The following is a 17,638-nucleotide window of genomic DNA, read 5'->3' on the forward strand; positions in this document are numbered from 1 at the left end:
TAAATCTGGGAATGTGGAAGTTGAAGAAATTGATGTACATAAACAGCATTCATTTCCCTTCTTCTCCCACTCCTCTCCCTGTGAGCACCATGAATACCGTAAACTATTGACCGTATCACTCTGCCAGTGAGAGCCCATACCCCTATGCATATGTACCGCCATTCTAGGCACCATGGCCCTTTACCCATTGGAATCCCCGGCTTCCCTCCTGCGCGTATCCTAAACCCCCTCTCTCATGCATAGGCCATGAAACCCTCTCCCCCTGTGCGACCCTGCTGCGAAAGGCAACTCTCCTGCTTGACCCGCACAAAACCCCCCATTCCCTCTTGAAGAGGCATCCTTCGCCTTTGCTGACGTAGCCCTCCCCAGCGGCACCTGACTGCCCCCGCTCTCTCTTGTACTGGTCGTAAGATCTCTCTCTCTCTCTCTCTCTATGTGACTCTGTCCCCGTGTCCACCCTGGCTCTCCCTCCCTTCTCCTCACATGGGCAAGCCGTAAAACTTCTTCTACAAGATCCCGTCCTTGAGAGTCATGGCCGCGCCTGACCAACACCTCCTTTCTTTCCATGAATGCCCCTCTGTTGACAAGCCTTCCCTCCGCGCCCGATTGTCCACGCGGCATGACTACCACTCCTTTGATGACCCCTTCCCCCGAGTCCGGCTGACCACACGTGTCCGAGGCCATCGCCTAAGCCAGGAGATACCATTTACTGCCCTTATTGTATGAAGTCACTCCTCTTCAAAGGACCCACTATTGATCCTAGCCACCCCACCCCCTGGGCTATGATCAGGCGCACACATCCTAAACAGTTGACGGAACACTCAGCTGCGTGATTGCCCTCCCCTCTTATCAGCAGGTCAAGGGTTCCTATTGTGAACATATGTGGGGTAGGATTGACACGAGGATTACAGGGATGTCTTTCTTTTGCGTCACACTGTCCTGATTGTACTATCAAGTGTTTTGTAAGGTATAAAAGAAAGAGTCTCAGCTCACTTGTTAGAGCACCTCCCGAAAGACACTGTGTTTCGTGTCCGAAATGACTGGCTCTCCTCATGAGAATTAAACTCTGTTCTTGATTCCTGCTTCCAGCGCCCGTCTCTTTATTTGGTAATTATTCAACATGGGAACTAAGAGGCGGTTTGCGCCAGCGGCCTGGGCATCGATAGAATTATGGGCTCATGTTCCACAATTGGCGTCCCAACGCGGGGTCCATCAGTGACATAAGGTTCGGTAAGAGAGATCCAGACGAAGAAGTGAACATCTAAATGATCGGGGTATGCCTGCCTTGAGAGGGCCCTCGCCCGGCTGCCGATCGAAAGAACTTCACCAATTCTGAACGGACCTCTCTTGAGTGACCTATTGTCCTGACTGGAATCCCACAGGAATGCTACACGGAGTAAGAGAACGATCGGGCGCTGGAGAAGGAAGATGAAGAACTGTCCGTATGGTCCGGTCCGGGTAAGATTAAGTAGGGTGTTTTTACGCCTGATTGGTAGGGTGGTTCTATCCACCTGATTGATTGATTGTTTGTATTGAAATCGGTATTTGTATACTGATATTGTTGGTATTGGTTCATTTAGCTTTGAATGCTACTTGACATATTGGTTCTCTTTTGAGAACGAGACATTCTCTGTTTGCAAACAGCGGCGAATAGGAACGTCGTCCCTCTTTGCAGATAGAGAAGGGTAGGTAATGCAGACTTTTGTCCCCGTTGTAATCCGTCATGCCTACTTTTCTCCCCACTGGATTGTTTGAAATCGATTAATAATCGATTGTTGCTCTTTGAGATCTTCCCTGTCTACAAACTGAGACGAGTAGAAATATTCTGTCTTCCTTTCTGGATAGTGAAGGGCAGGTAATGCAGACGTTTGTCCCCGTTGTAATCCGTCATGCCTGTTTTTCTCCCCACTGATTGGTTGGTTGCCTGGACATTGTTGTTCCAGGAATTGTTTCGTTTGAGGTATTTTCTGCCTGCAAACAACGTGGAGTAGAAATATTCTATCTAGTCTTTGCAAGTAGTAAAGGGTAGGTTATGCCCCTTTGTGAATTCGTCAGTCCTACCCACTCCCCACTGTTTGGTTATTTGGGGGGTAGCTCGCATGGTCCGCCCAGGAGACTACCCTTATGGAGGACATATGCTCCCCCGCTCATGGGCCATTTAGTGGAAGTAGACCATCTGGTCCGTCCAGTAGGCTACCCTAGTAAGTGGAAGTACATCGCTCGGTCTGTCCAGGATGATACCCTAATGAAGGAATATATGTTCCCCTTTTGATCGATAATCTCGTTCCACCCCGGACCATTTATTGGAGGGAACTCGTCTGGTCCGTCCAGAAGTACCCCCTAGTGAAAAGGACACATAAAAATATGAAGTGATCACCGTTCCCTACTAACAGAAAACTTTAGCTCGAAACACGCTAAGGAAGAGAAAGAAAAATAAAAAGAAATCAGGCTAAGTCAGTAACCCCCTGATGAGCTTTTGACTTCACTAAAAATAAGAAACATTAGAAATAGTTCGTAATAAGAAATATAAAATGGCGAAAAGTTTGGCAGCAAAGATAGCCACGAGGTAGCTAGGCTCTACTGCCTATTCCTGCTCCCAACATGTCTGCCTCATTGCCCGCCACGCCCAAATAACGGTCACATGAAATAGAAACAATTCAATAGGTACCTACCCCCATTCCGGAAGCTCCCGAAGTGCAACAGGTCCGCGGTTACGCCCATCCGGAAGGCGAGGCCTCGAGGCACGAGGGGCTCGCCTGGCTGCGGTCAGTAGGAGATGATGTTGGGCAGGCAGTCCAAAGAATGACAAGGACCTCTCCATCCCTTCTCTTCTGCCGCCCTGCAGGCCGCGGGGAGAGAGGGGGCTGTCTTGCCTCGGCCACCGACCACCCCTCTCTCTCACCCGATCCGGCTTTCGTTGATGGGCGAAGCCAAGGCAAGGATGGCGGCATTTCTTTGTGCTACAATGGCCGCAACTACACCCAACGCCTGACAGTTGCAGGTAGTCCCGCCACATGCCATCGACTGCATAGTTACAGGTAGTCCCGCCACATGTCCACCCCTGGAGAGTTGGAGGTAGTCCCGCCACCTGTCAAAAAGGAAAGGGGGGGGCTGTCTTGCCTCAGCCGCCGACCACCCCCCCCATCTTCAATAGCCAGCACGGCCAATGTCGAAGCGACGGAGCCGAGGAACGGTGCGGGGTCGCTGGAAGGGGGAGGCGGCGCGAACGAGCCTCCCCCACCTCCCTCCAGGTGGAGGCTTCCAGCGACACCCCAATGCTCTTACTTAAAGAGGGTCAACATCAAAAAGCGGTCTTTTGCCCAGGACGGGCACGCACCCCATGCCTTCTCTCCTCAACCTTGAAGATTCTATGAGAGCCGGGGGGCACCCCGATCCCTCCGCATGGGCGCCCCCGCCCCCTTCACTGGGAACCACGACATCGGTGCAACTCCTGCCGGCGCCAGCCTCGGATTGGAAATGGCTAAAATGCAGCCACGGCATGGACTTGTTCAGTTCCGGTGGAACACCAGAATGACCCGGTAGGAAAATTGTTGCCGCCCTCCCCACTCTTTGACTAATGGTCCATATTGTTAGAACTGTTAACCACATGATTCAGAACTTTTTGAACTTCCAACGGAAGGCTCCGGTCCAACCACGAGTCATTGGAGACATTCTGACTGTGCTGGAACTCGCCTGACCCCACCCAAAATGGCGCCGACACAAAATGAGACGTTTTGAATAAACTTTGTTGCACCCTGATTGCGCAGCTTTTTGTCCCGAGATATATATGCAGTTTTTGGATAATGAAAGTAGATATGAAGGATATTGAGTATGTGCTTGGACAATGAACTGACTTAGGGTGGGTACTGATTATGATTTGGAAAATGAATTGGTGTAATTTAGGTAACGAATGAACTTGGATAATGAATTTATGAATTTATTAAAGATGAATTACTGACATGCATCATGCTTGCTCTGTAGGGAAGTTTAATGCGATTTTATTGCACTGCTGCACTTTATGCAATGAACTGCCACCAGCTTCGTTCTTCTTATGTACAGTTTCAATCTGCTTCGTAGCCGGCCCACTGAGTTGTAGGCCTGTATTTGTACCTCAACACTTTTTATTAAAGGTATTTTTTTAAAAAAAAGAAAGCATGGTTGTAGCGGTTGCATTAATGAGTTTTGGATGTTTTTCTACTATGAGCGAAGAATAAGTATGATGAAAACTGAAGGTTAAAAAGGATCAGATATTTAGCAGCTACATTATGTGTCACGGGCAGCCGGAAAAGTGTTTTAGACGCCCTTAAAACGACACCACAGAAATGCCACCTGACCGTCACCCTTGCACCCAACAAAGAGGGTTGCGACCAAGTAACTCATGTAGATACGCAGATCGTTGATGATTATCTATCTGACCACTGGTCCCTCTGGGCTTAAACGCCGAGATGGTAACGAAATGCAGTACGTGGAGATAGGTCGAGTAAGTGGTAGGTAAAAACGTTTTCGGACTACTGCATGCTGATGTGTTTTGAATGCTGCCCCCCCACCCCTTCTTTTTCCTCCCTTCTGCAGGTCACGTCAGAACGTCGACTGAAGTATGGGAGAGCGATGGTCGGACCACCGACGAAAAGGGAAAGAGGGAATAAGTGTGTAGTCCTCATAACGATAAGTTTTAAAAAGACGTAGACTTAAACATGACTGTTCCTCCTTAGAACATAGCGACTGGGAGGATGGACTGACATAGAAACTGGACAGGTACTGAATGACGAATAATTGACTAGAAAGGACGCGTTAAATAATGTAACTGGACGTTTGACTAGGTAGGGAAAGAAAAATATACGGGTAAGGGTTGCCACGGCACCACCCGTCTGGGAAGTTAGAAATGTTGCTGATGTTCAAAATGCACTGCCCCCCTTTCTCACACTCTTATAGATATAGCCAAGCTGCCCGACTGTTCTCCCGATCAATACTTGCCATTGCCTCAGCCTGGAGAACTTCCCACCAAAGGAAGGAACTGAAAATGGTTTAAGATCCAACCATGGGTAACTAGCACGACCAGGTTAATTTCTGATCGACCAACCGAGGTGTGAGTATTGGCAATTGGGAACGCTCGCAGACGTGACAAGCGAGAAGAAAAAGGAGGGAAGGGTAGAAAGAGCTAAGCACGTAAATAAATAGGATAGTAAAGATACGTAGGATATATAAAACAGATCTTGTTGGCTAACAATTGTTTCCTGTCTTGTCGTGAATGTCTTATATATGTGTAATACATGTGCCGTCTTCCCTGTCTGAGTTTGTGTGTGTGTAATGTACGGATTTATGTCTTCCCTCTGTCTGTATCTGCGTGTTACCTGACCTTTGCTGTTCTGTGTTGTGAGCGCACTAAATGACCTATTTTCGTACACGTCTCTCTCTCTCTCTCTCTCTCTCTCACCACCCCCTTATCTCTCTCTCTCTCTCTCTCTCTCTCTACATGTCATACGTGTACCGAATGGCTCGTTTAGATTGCGGACGACTCTCACTCTCTATGAGAGTCTCCCTATTTTCTCTCCCTCTTTTTGGTAAAATTGTGCCCCACCGGCACCAGTCTGATTTGATACATATTGAACGCGAAGGTGTTCAGCGAAATTGACCGAAACTAAAATGATTGTATCTCGCCATATTACTGCCTCTCCTTTCTGCAAAATGAATGAACTTGAATTGGCTGAGAAGGAAAGGACAGGTAAGACGACTAAAGTCCCCCAAATCTGGCCATTTATAGGGGAACTGTATGTCCATGGCACCTTATGTCTGTTCTTCAGAGACGAACGCCAACGTCTAGATTGACCCCCAATGCCCAGATTGCCCCACCCCCTTTTGCACCCAAGCGCGAGCGCCCGAAGCATCCCCGCCCCATTTTTGATAGACCCCAGTCGCTGTCCTGGATATAAACATGATGACCATGAGTAACTGTTGACCATCGAGAAAATATTGTTCTGCCTGACTCTCGATGATGGCACCCCCGCCCTGTTTGAAAAGGTTAGCCAGTCCTGAAGTGAAAATGCTCCGTAATGTTGAATATGATGAAATGCACAGTTGAGGGGAATATCATTTACCCTCACTTGAGTTATAAATAGGACGATGAATAAACCTGCCATGAACTCAGTAGGAATGCTGACACATGCACTGCTTGGTAATGGACCTCTGACTGTGACCAATGAGCGTATCTCCCAAATGCGTAGAATTGAGGGAGGAATTCACATGCGTAGATATCTTCTTCTGCCATTTCTCTAAAACCTTGTCTTGTACCTATTCAAAGATTCACGATCACCGAAGGAGATGGGTCAGATGTGATGTACAGCCCGACTGCGGATCTTGGGACACGTGTGACCTCGACCAAAGGTGGAGCCGCAGAGCAACAGGATACGGGACGAGACCGCAATTTCAACGTGGAAAATGAAAAATGATGGGCCGCCTTGAAGCCCTCCGTCTGCTAACCCACGTGTGCCTGGAGTCTCCGTCCCCCTTCTTTGGGCTCGATTGATGGGCCTGCCTGCTTGTTATCCTTTGCTCCCTTGGTCCCTTTTGTGTGTCCCAGGAACTCTGACCCAACTCCGCTCGCTCTCTCTCCTATCGACTATTTGAACCATGCTCACCCTCTTTTCCACGTGACTTTTTGCCAAAAGGAAGAACTGCCTTCATATGGGAATAGGGTGTTGCCACAGAAATATAGGTGCCGAGCATAAGGCGCCGCCAAACGGATTGTTTAGGGAACAGGACTGTGGTCTAACAGCAGAGGACTGACCGCACCCTGCAACGCGAAAGGATAGAACTGAGCTGGACCTATAGCTCCACCGCCGGTGCTCAACAGCGCCAACGAAAGTACTCGGACTAGAGCCTACCAGTGATGGCTCAATGATAAAAAGACACTGTGACGAAGAGATCTTGTGTATTGAACTGAATTCCGCTCTCAACTACCTGGTCAAAACTGTTCATTGGTCACATTTTTAAGTTAGAAAGATTTATGCTATGTAGTGCGTTTAATTGTCAGGAACACAACGAAAATGCAATTTCCTATGTGCTGCATTCTGCCCATTACCTCGACTGTCTATGATTATACGCCAAATGTTAGTATCGACAAAATGCTAATTCATCAACGATGCCTGACTACCTGTAAACCCATCAATTACAAAAATGACTGCTGTAATGTAAAAAGGGGCGACTGTGGAAGTTGAAGAAATTGATGTACATAAACAGCATTCATTTCCCTTCTTCTCCCACTCCTCTCCCTGTGAGCACCATGAATACCGTAAACTATTGACCGTATCACTCTGCCAGTGAGAGCCCATACCCCTATGCATATGTACCGCCATTCTAGGCACCATGGCCCTTTACCCATTGGAATCCCCGGCTTCCCTCCTGCGCGTATCCTAAACCCCCTCTCTCATGCATAGGCCATGAAACCCTCTCCCCCTGTGCGACCCTGCTGCGAAAGGCAACTCTCCTGCTTGACCCGCACAAAACCCCCCATTCCCTCTTGAAGAGGCATCCTTCGCCTTAGCTGACGTAGCCCTCCCCAGCGGCACCTGACTGCCCCCGCTCTCTCTTGTACTGGTCGTAAGATCTCTCTCTCTCTCTCTCTATGTGACTCTGTCCCCGTGTCCACCCTGGCTCTCCCTCCCTTCTCCTCACATGGGCAAGCCGTAAAACTTCTTCTACAAGATCCCGTCCTTGAGAGTCATGGCCGCGCCTGACCAACACCTCCTTTCTTTCCATGAATGCCCCTCTGTTGACAAGCCTTCCCTCCGCGCCCGATTGTCCACGCGGCATGACTACCACTCCTTTGATGACCCCTTCCCCCGAGTCCGGCTGACCACACGTGTCCGAGGCCATCGCCTAAGCCAGGAGATACCATTTACTGCCCTTATTGTATGAAGTCACTCCTCTTCAAAGGACCCACTATTGATCCTAGCCACCCCACCCCCTGGGCTATGATCAGGCGCACACATCCTAAACAGTTGACGGAACACTCAGCTGCGTGATTGCCCTCCCCTCTTATCAGCAGGTCAAGGGTTCCTATTGTGAACATATGTGGGGTAGGATTGACACGAGGATTACAGGGATGTCTTTCTTTTGCGTCACACTGTCCTGATTGTACTATCAAGTGTTTTGTAAGGTATAAAAGAAAGAGTCTCAGCTCACTTGTTAGAGCACCTCCCGAAAGACACTGTGTTTCGTGTCCGAAATGACTGGCTCTCCTCATGAGAATTAAACTCTGTTCTTGATTCCTGCTTCCAGCGCCCGTCTCTTTATTTGGTAATTATTCAACATGGGAACTAAGAGGCGGTTTGCGCCAGCGGCCTGGGCATCGATAGAATTATGGGCTCATGTTCCACAGGAATGCATCTAAAACCATGGGAGTTGCATGGGAACACCCATGCAACACCCATGAAACACGATCCTAGGGCAGAGTAAGGCAACGCAGCAATTTGCGGTGCGTCGCTTTACCCAGATGTATGGAGCCACTCAGGGCCACACAAAGTGGCCTTGCGTGGCTTGATAAATGACATGTAAGGTTTGCGTTGCGCATGTACTATGTTGCATGGTGCAAACATGACGCAAACCAGCTCACAAATAGGTCCCTTAGATCTTAACCCCTTCGCTGTGGGGGTTAATCCCCCGCTGTGCTGGGGGGGAGGGGGGCACGCACAGCGCCCCTATGATCATGACGAGCTCAGCTCGTCATTAGCTACGGCGGTCCTGTGCTCATGACGAGCTCAGCTCGTCACAGGTGTATTGAAGTAGTGTGGCTCACTGGTTAGAGGCGGCAGACCCGAGAGCAGAGGACGGCCCGGGACCAGGGTTCGATTCCCGGCGCGGCAGGTTTCTGGACCAGGGTCAGCGGACTCGATAATTCTCTCGCCTCGGTGCCCACTCTGTTCAGCGATCACACTCGGCAACTCTGGGCATTAGCTTGCCTCATCTTCACTAACGGCCCCACCAGACCGCCGGGGATGCCTGGTCTCACCCTGGAGATACCCATTAAGGGACCATCTCTCAGGGAAGCCAGGAAGGGTTTCGCAGCGGTCGAAGCGCCTTGGGACCCTCCGGGTAAGTAGTGCGCTATATAAATGCCTATACATTACATTACATTACATTGCCTCCCGTGGAACGCTCAGCACAGCCGGGGAATTCTCCCCGCACCTGAGCATTCCACGGGCCATGACGAGCTGAGCTCGTCATGAGCATCATAGCGCCGTGGCTCATGACGAGCTGAGCTCGTCATGAGCATTCAAGGTGTTAAAGTGAATATTTCTTGTTTCTGGTTTAGCCACAAGCAAGATTGGTCTGAGAAGAAATTTGAACTTTCCTTCTAGATTTTGTAAAAGTGGTATTGCTTTTTGTTAAAGAGGATTTCATTCCAGTAGATTACATTATAAGCAAACAAAGGTGAATACTCAACTCATAGTTTAAGGAAACTCGGGCATATTACCAAGCAAGAGCGATAATTATCGCTATTGCTTGGTTACAGACAAAAATTTACCGCTGTGCTGCGGCGATTTTTACCGCAAATAAACGTTGGTATTACCAAGGTTTATCGCAAATGCGATGAAAATCGCCGCAATGCATGAATATCGCTGAAAAGTCCGCGATATTCATGCATTACCGAGCTAATGCTCTTAGCCATGTTATCAACCTCCCATTGGATAACATGGCTAAGAACTGCTCAGGGCAGGTGTTAGCTTTTGGAGATATTGTCAATACCCATGGATAATGCTTCTGGTAAGCGGCAACATGGCTCCCAATGATGATGGAGTCAATGATGATACAAGCGTCATTTCAGGGGCAAAATTACTTAAGTTCTGGCCACTTGTTTCCTGGGGAAGGATGATGTGTGTAATAATGTTTTTTGTACCCAAATCGCTAAATTGCTTTTTTTTGTAGTGTTTAAATAATGTTGTGATTGTATACATGATGTTTTCAATGTTGGCAAATGTTTACAATGAAGGAGAGGAAAATCAAGGTGCATATTGCAAAAAATCCATTTTTTTAAAAATATTACTTTTTACATAGCACTTCATAATGCAATTGTAACATATACAAATAGGCACAGTCAATATCAGGTGCTACTATTATCCAATATATTGATGTTCCATTTACCGATGATGGAAGGCTGAGCGAGATTCAAACTAGTGACCTGCATATTACTACTTATTTCTGCTGTGATCATTAAACTCACTAAGCCATTCTAGGGGCATCTATTTCAATTTCAGACAATTGTTACAGAAGATTGTAACTACAGTGGAGTAAACAAAGCACTGCAATACCCCACAATATGTTTATCTAAATAAGAAAGAGGACTTTTAATAACAACAAAAGCCGCTGACCCCCTTCCAGTATATAATAAATATTATTAATGTTACACATTTAAACAGATGGAAAAGATTCCTGGCTATCACAGACCACGCAGCACTGGCACAACTCAGCAACACCCTTGAAGGCACGTCAACAGTATTTAGCAGGGATCGAACCATAACCTAGAGTGCATTCACACAACTGCCCGTATGTCCCTGTAAACTACCACCAAATCTGGCACAGACGGCAATACATAGAAATGACTAATGGTAGAAGATGAGCAACAAACTGCAACATACACTGGTGGGGGAGTGTGGGGGGAGGACGGGGGGGGGGGGGTTAATCACAATAAAACTGTCAAAATATAAGCAAAGAATTGACCATTCAAACATCCAACTAACTTAAATATTGAAGGTAAGGCGACTATCAAGCAGCGTCGGATTGGTAACACGGGCATTCGGGCAATGCCCGACGGGCCGGTGTCCAGTTCTAGCTGTGGGCTGCTTTTTTTAGGAGTCTGGGGGCGATTTGGCGGTTTCTGCGTTGCTCCGATGCTGCCAGTGGGTGCCTGAGTGACCTTTCTGGAGACAGATGGGCTTCAATGACCTCCCTTTTATCAAAGGGCAAAGGTATCACTCCCTTTCTCTCGCTGGGGCCGGTCCATTAACATATGCATATTGAGTAGGGGCAGGTGGCTGGAGCAAAACTGGCCTCACTTGTATTCAGGTGTGTTTTACCAGTGTAAACTAATCTGTGCATTTTTTTATCCCCCCACCCCCTTTTTTTTATAAAACTTTGCCAAATCAGTGTTTTGCAAAGGCAATATGCAAATGTGGGCCACTTTTTTATAGCGTGCCCAGGCCGATTTCTAATCCCAATCCAACCCTGCTATCAAGTCATTAATGTTGAATACCTCAACAAAGGTAAAGAGGATGACAGGAAGAAGGTGCAACACAGTATTGCTTGTCGGAGAAAATCTACACTTGCACACCACAAAGGGCCATAAAACATAATCACATGTGGGAAATGGCTTTGCATAAGAAAGCCAATCACTGTATGACCCGACTAGTTTTAAAGGTAAACAAACATCAGCCTATTATTTATAGTTATATATTTAAGCGTTTTAAAGTCAAAGACTGCAAATAACAATTAGAACATTAGGGAGCTTGGCTTGAGGCAAGATGGGGAAGGACTCGTAGTCTTGAGCTCATGTAACTGAAGCCCCAAGACCAGCATTGATCCTGTCTCCCAAGATGGACCCTTTGATGATCTTGGCTCTCCCATATCAGAGAACCCTTGGGGGCTGTGACGGTGGAGATCGATACTCCGGTGGGGGCCATCTGGGTGAAATTCAGTGGATGAAGATGAGGAGTCGCTGCTCCCAAGATAGCCACTGTGCCAGCTCTTTGTTTCCTGAGCCCATAGTGGTGCACACCACGGAGGGCCGTGCCAAACTGGTGGACTGGGACTGCAGCACGGACGCTTCCGACCGGTGGCAGGACAGCCTGTATGCTTAGGGGATGGCGGAGCTGCGGTGGATATGCAGTAGGGTCCCGGGAGGTGAGACAGAAGGCGTCGGCGTCCTGCAGCAGAAAGCGAGGCTACCCGGCCATGAACATGCTGAACAGCCCAGCGCATTAATGAATGAGCCACAGTGGTGAGGAAATAGCCAGCAACACCATGTTGCACTCCAGCTTGGGAAGTTCTTCCTAGGTGGCTCTGGCTCAACCCTGCAAACTGCTTTAAATAAATGGCAGCCCCGGCAATGACAACAGATCACTCAGAGGATAGTTTCTAGAAGAAGTGAGCTCCTAGGTGTGAGGGTGGTGACAATTATAGGCCATCAGCAGCGATGTGCAGGGGCCCCTTTTGTCTTGAATGCTCCTGCTGGCCCACCTCTCCCCCCTAATCACTCCTGCATTGTGGTAAGAACATTTTGAATGGAGGATGGCTCCTGCACCAACAGTGTAACTGGATCCGGACAGTGCCATCAGGAGTAAAACTGCACCCTGGAACTGGGAACCAGAGACATAGGCCTAGAAGTTGAAAGCAAGCTTTGCTGTACACAATGGTATACATATGGCCCAGTTGAGTCATGATGTTGGATGTGAGTGTTGCACTTACCTGGCGCCTGTTAGAACTGGGAGTCTCTAGTTGGCAGAGATAGGTACCTTTGACCAAATAGAGACCCTTGCTTCTAGTCAGGGAAACGGTATTACACTCCTGGATAACCCCTGCTCACCCCATTGGTAGCTTGGCATGAGCAGACAGGCAACTCTCAGAGGCAGTGTGTTAAGCATTTGTGAACACATACAGTAATACAGTGAAAACACTACAGATGGAAACCCAGGTTTTATAAAAATAAGTATTCTTTACATAGACTTAACACAGGACCACAAATGACAAAAATCCACAATACTGTACTCAAAATAGACTTAAAGATTGTAGAAGTAACATTGTTCAAGTTGATGATAAATGCAACACGTTTCTCACAACAGTACCTCGGACGCAAAGCAAACAAAAGGTCTGCAGGGAGAGTGATGCGTCGGCTCCTTGCTTCGGGGGAGGCGATGAGTCGCGCCTCAATGCTTGCGCAGAGTAGGGGATGCATCTGTTCCTTACTGGAGAGGAGGTGATTAGTTAATTCTCGTACTGCGTTCCGGTTGCGATGCGGCAAGATGGCACCTCGATGCGATGTGACAATGCGGTGCGATGCGATAAGATGGTGCCCTTGATGCGATGCGACAATGTGAAGATGATGCATGCACGCCCGACGGCCGTGTGGCGAACTCTGTAACTTTTGAGCTGCGACAGGCCCTGCGACGCGCTTCCCCGGTGATGCGACGGCGACCCTTGCGGTGGCGACACGCTTCTCCGGTGATGCGACGGCACACAGCTGCAACGAAGACACACTGCTCTGGTGATGCGGCGGTGGCCTCTGTGCAGACCCTCCAGGATTTCGCGATTTCACGATTTTGCGGTTTGCCGCGAAATCGGCACTTCTGTAAAAATGCCGCGATTTTTACAAAAGTGCCCGCGAAATCGGCACTTAGCTAATCCATGCCGCTATATCCTGGGGGGTCTGCTTATTGGGTCTTTCCTGGACAATGTGTTCCAGCAATAAACCCAGGCCTTTACAACGGTGCAGCAAAGAGATTGTCTGGTCTCACTTCCCTCTGCACACAGCCGTCAGACAACAAGCAGAGGAGTAAAAACCAGCAAGGCAGACAAGCGCCATTGTTAGAGGTACTTACTTCAACAGTGTTAATGGAAACCTGTAAAACAAGCGTCTCTTTGGTACAGCTCGTCACAGCTCACTTTCCCGGGGGCCTGTGTGAGCTTGGAGCCATTTCCAAACTCGGGTTATAAAATTATCAGGCCTGGGCCGAAGTCAGCGCGAACCATTTTTATAGGACTCCAACAAAATCGAATCCTAAAATCTTGATTAATAGTGGCATTGCACAGCAGGGAACAGGAGGATAAAACAGGCCACAACTTCACACATTCCACTTTCCACGGTGTGCAGCAGAGATTACTTTATATTTTCTTTCATGGCACTTCATCGTTTCTGGGAGCAGCCAGACCTTTTGACAGGAAGTCCTCTTTTCAATAGAGTTAAAAGAAATGGCATTGCCATCAAACTCGAGTTAGACGTCTTTGTTGCGCCCGGGCAGTGTGCTCCGTTGAGGTGCATGTTTTGGAGATGAATTTCTGGGTTTCAGGAAAGTATGTAGTTTGTATAACAAAATAACTAGGACGCATAAGCTACAATAAAAAGGACAGTTCTGGAACACGTCTGGCAAAGATAGTGAATATCACAAGGGCTCTAGGATGCAAGAAAAGTGTAAAAACCATGAGGTTCGGCAGCTGATAGTCAATGTGTGAGATAATCAACGCATCACTTTCAATTTGAGCATATATGTGCAGAGCTCTCAAGTTTCGAGACTTGAGCTCTCTGCATGTGCAGCACATAATGTAGTGCCGCCTAAACTCACAGCACAAGGACAGGAGATGGTGGCCTGATTATGTCACCACAGTCTTCATCAATCCAAGCCCTCTATTTTTTGTCACAATTCTCATTCCCTCCCCCCGTCCTTGGTCTGATCTTGATCTCTTGTCTGCCACACTTGTCTTGATAATGTACAGTCCATTGCGGTGGAAGGGACGTCCTACAGTGTCAAGAAGGTGGTGGGCACGACTGAAAGGAAGCAATAAAAGGGCTGTTTCCAAGGGGGTATAGAGCCTACGTTCAGGACTGTGATCAGATAGTCCAGGACCGGGAGTAATGAAGATACCCATGATCAGGCCAATGACAGCTGTGGGTAAGGCTTACTCCTGTATCCTCTGGCAGGATTGTCGCACCATGGTACACAGCATCGCTTGACGTCAGTGTTTATGATTCTGGCAAGGAAGAGTAGCAATTGTTTCTGTTAAATCTAACTAAATTGTGCCCTAGTGAGATGATGTTTTCCTTTTATTCAGAAGAACCATTGTAAATCACAGGTAGGAAGGGTTTTATGTCTGCTAAAATCTATATGGGTAAAGGCAGAACAGAGTAGAAAACACCAGATGTTAACATAATTTTTGCAGTTTTTAAGACCAAACTCTGCCAACCGGATTTAAGCGCTTTGACAATACATTACTTACATGCAGTGCTTCTGTGCATCACATCATACATACAAATTGTATGTATTCCACCACAGAAAGCTGCTTCTCCCACCAGACAGTGGCATGAAAATACGACTCGCTTTCACATGTACCCTCTCAGAAAATCTAGCAGACTACATCGAAGCATGTTGTCTAAATATATCTCTTGTAGAGAGCGCTCTGACACCTTTGGGTAAAGTCTGCGCTATATAAAAATGCATAAATAAATAAATAAATAAATAAAGGTCTGTACACAGGATATGTCTGTGTGGGGGAATACATACAGTTTGTATATATGATGTGATGCACAGGAAAACTGTGTGTAAGTAATGGCTGCAGTCAAGGGGCATTAGACCTGGATTTTTCAGCGGGTTTATTCCCAGACTTTTCTGCTTTTGTGCCTCCTGTTTTTGACCATGTTTGTGTTGGTTTTATTATTCTGGGCACTTTACCACTGCTGATCAGTGCTAAAGTGCATATGCTCTCTGTGTAAATTGTTGTTATGGATTAGTGTTTCCATGACTGGCTTATTTGAATTACCTTTAAGTCCCAAATCCACTTCAACAGAGTGGGGTAACACAGCCCCCCCCCCAGCGCAGTGGGGGAGGGGGGCAAGCTCCGGGAGCTAAAGCAAATGGAGAATTGCGTTTCCATGGGATAACAGCCTTCACCTGTGGGCTGCTTCCTCTGTTCCATATTCCAGGTTGCCTATTCAAAGTGGAATACTCTGCTTAAACCGTTTCAATTGATTTAAGGCTGAAAATGAATGATTATGAGTAAAATAAAGTGCCGCAAAAATGGCGCTAAATTTCCATGTTTGTGCCACTAAATTTCCATATTTGTGCTGCTAAATTTACGAATCCATGCCGCTATATCCTGGGGGGCCTGTCTGTGGTGGCAATACGCTTCTCCGGCGATGCCACGTAAACAGCTGCGACGGCGACACGCTTCTTCTAGTTGAGTCATGACTCCCAGCGACACTCAGGCTTCTCAGTCACAATTCCCAGCAAGGAAATTCAGAGGGGAGCTGGTGGTGAAGTCTTGTAGCCCTGAGATTTCAACAGGAGGCAAGCACAAGTTGAGCCCTGGGAGAAATATTCTGCAAGATGATGAAAGTTCCTACTCCTTTCCTTGGCAATGAAGACACAACTGCAGGCCAACCCATCAAACCGCACACTGGCAGAGGGGCAGTCCAAATTCCTACAGCTTCCTTGGTTCTTCTCCTTGGCAAAGGTTCATCTTGTTGTTCCAGAAGTGATCTAAAGTCCTGTGGTCTGGGCCCGAATATTTTTACAGCAAAATCCTTTGTCCTCTGAGGGCAGAGGATTCTGTACATAGTCCAAACCAGTTCTCTGCAGTACTGGAGCACTTTATTTCCAGGACTCCTTCTTTCCTTTGGCAGAGTGGGCCAGGGTCCACAGACACACCACAGGAGGTGGAGCCAGCATTGTGGAAGGCAGCCACAGCCCTATTCAGGCCCAGGTGCTACTCCTCCCACCACTCTACATACAGATGGGTCTATTCAGCCCTGTGCTGACTCACCCTGTCTCCTGTAGCCTCTCCAGCCCCTATCACTCACAAACCAGACATGCAATACACAAGCTATCAGAGGCAGGCTGGAAGGTTAGGTAAGGAAATACCTACTTTATAAAAGTGGTATTTTCAAACACAGAATGTTAAAACCAACTTTACTGAAATATGTATTTTGTCATCCTGAGTTTAGGCATACTAAATTCGAATTTCTACCATATTCCCTGGGTCAGTTAGGAGTAAAAGATGTTATAATCAAACTGCCCATTCTGGCCTATGGGGACAGGTAGTCTTGCAATAGTGAAAAACGAAAATGACTGTAATTCACAATTAGTACATGCCACATACATCAGGGCATGTCCCACCTTTTACATACAATGCACCCTGCCCTTGGGCCTACCTTAGGGGTGTCTGATATGTAGAAAAGGAAAGGCTTAGGGACTGGTAAGTGGGTGCACTTGACAAGTCGACATGGCAGTCACAGACTGCACACAGGCTCTGCAATGGCAGGCTTGAGACACACTTTACAAGCTGCTTCTGTGAGTTGCACAACCAGTGCTGCATGCCCACCAGCAGTATTTGATTTACAGGCCCTGGGCACAAATGGTGCACCGTACTAAGGTCTGACAAGTAAATCAAATTAGTCAATCATGGAGTCACTAATCAATACATGGATTTACAATAGGGAGCACTTGCACTGTGGCACTGAATAGCAGTGGCACAGTGCCCAAAGCATCCAAACCAGCAAAACATAGAAAAAACAGAGGAGGCAATCAGTGAAAAATGGAAGGGAGACTCATGCCAATGGTACCAGGTCTAATAGCCCCCTGTGGTACTAATGCGAAACAAACACTGTATTTAGTGTGGGCAGCATTGGGAAAGAGCTGGCCAGGGATGTCGGTGTCTCTCATTTTTTCTGAATCTCCCAGGGCCTCTACACCCTGTATATAAAATACAATTCTGTAAACTGGTACAGGAAGGGAGTGCCCAGCGATGGTATGCTTGAAAGGTACAAAAGGTGCCCAAGACAAAGATAGAGAGACACCCAGGCACAGGGTGACAGACTTGCCCAACACAATTAATCTGAAGGATCCACATGGATGCCATATTAGCGGCCATTCGAGAT

Source organism: Lissotriton vulgaris, chromosome 2_1, assembly GCF_964263255.1.
Source record: "Lissotriton vulgaris chromosome 2_1, aLisVul1.2, whole genome shotgun sequence".
NCBI lineage: Eukaryota > Metazoa > Chordata > Amphibia > Caudata > Salamandridae > Lissotriton > Lissotriton vulgaris.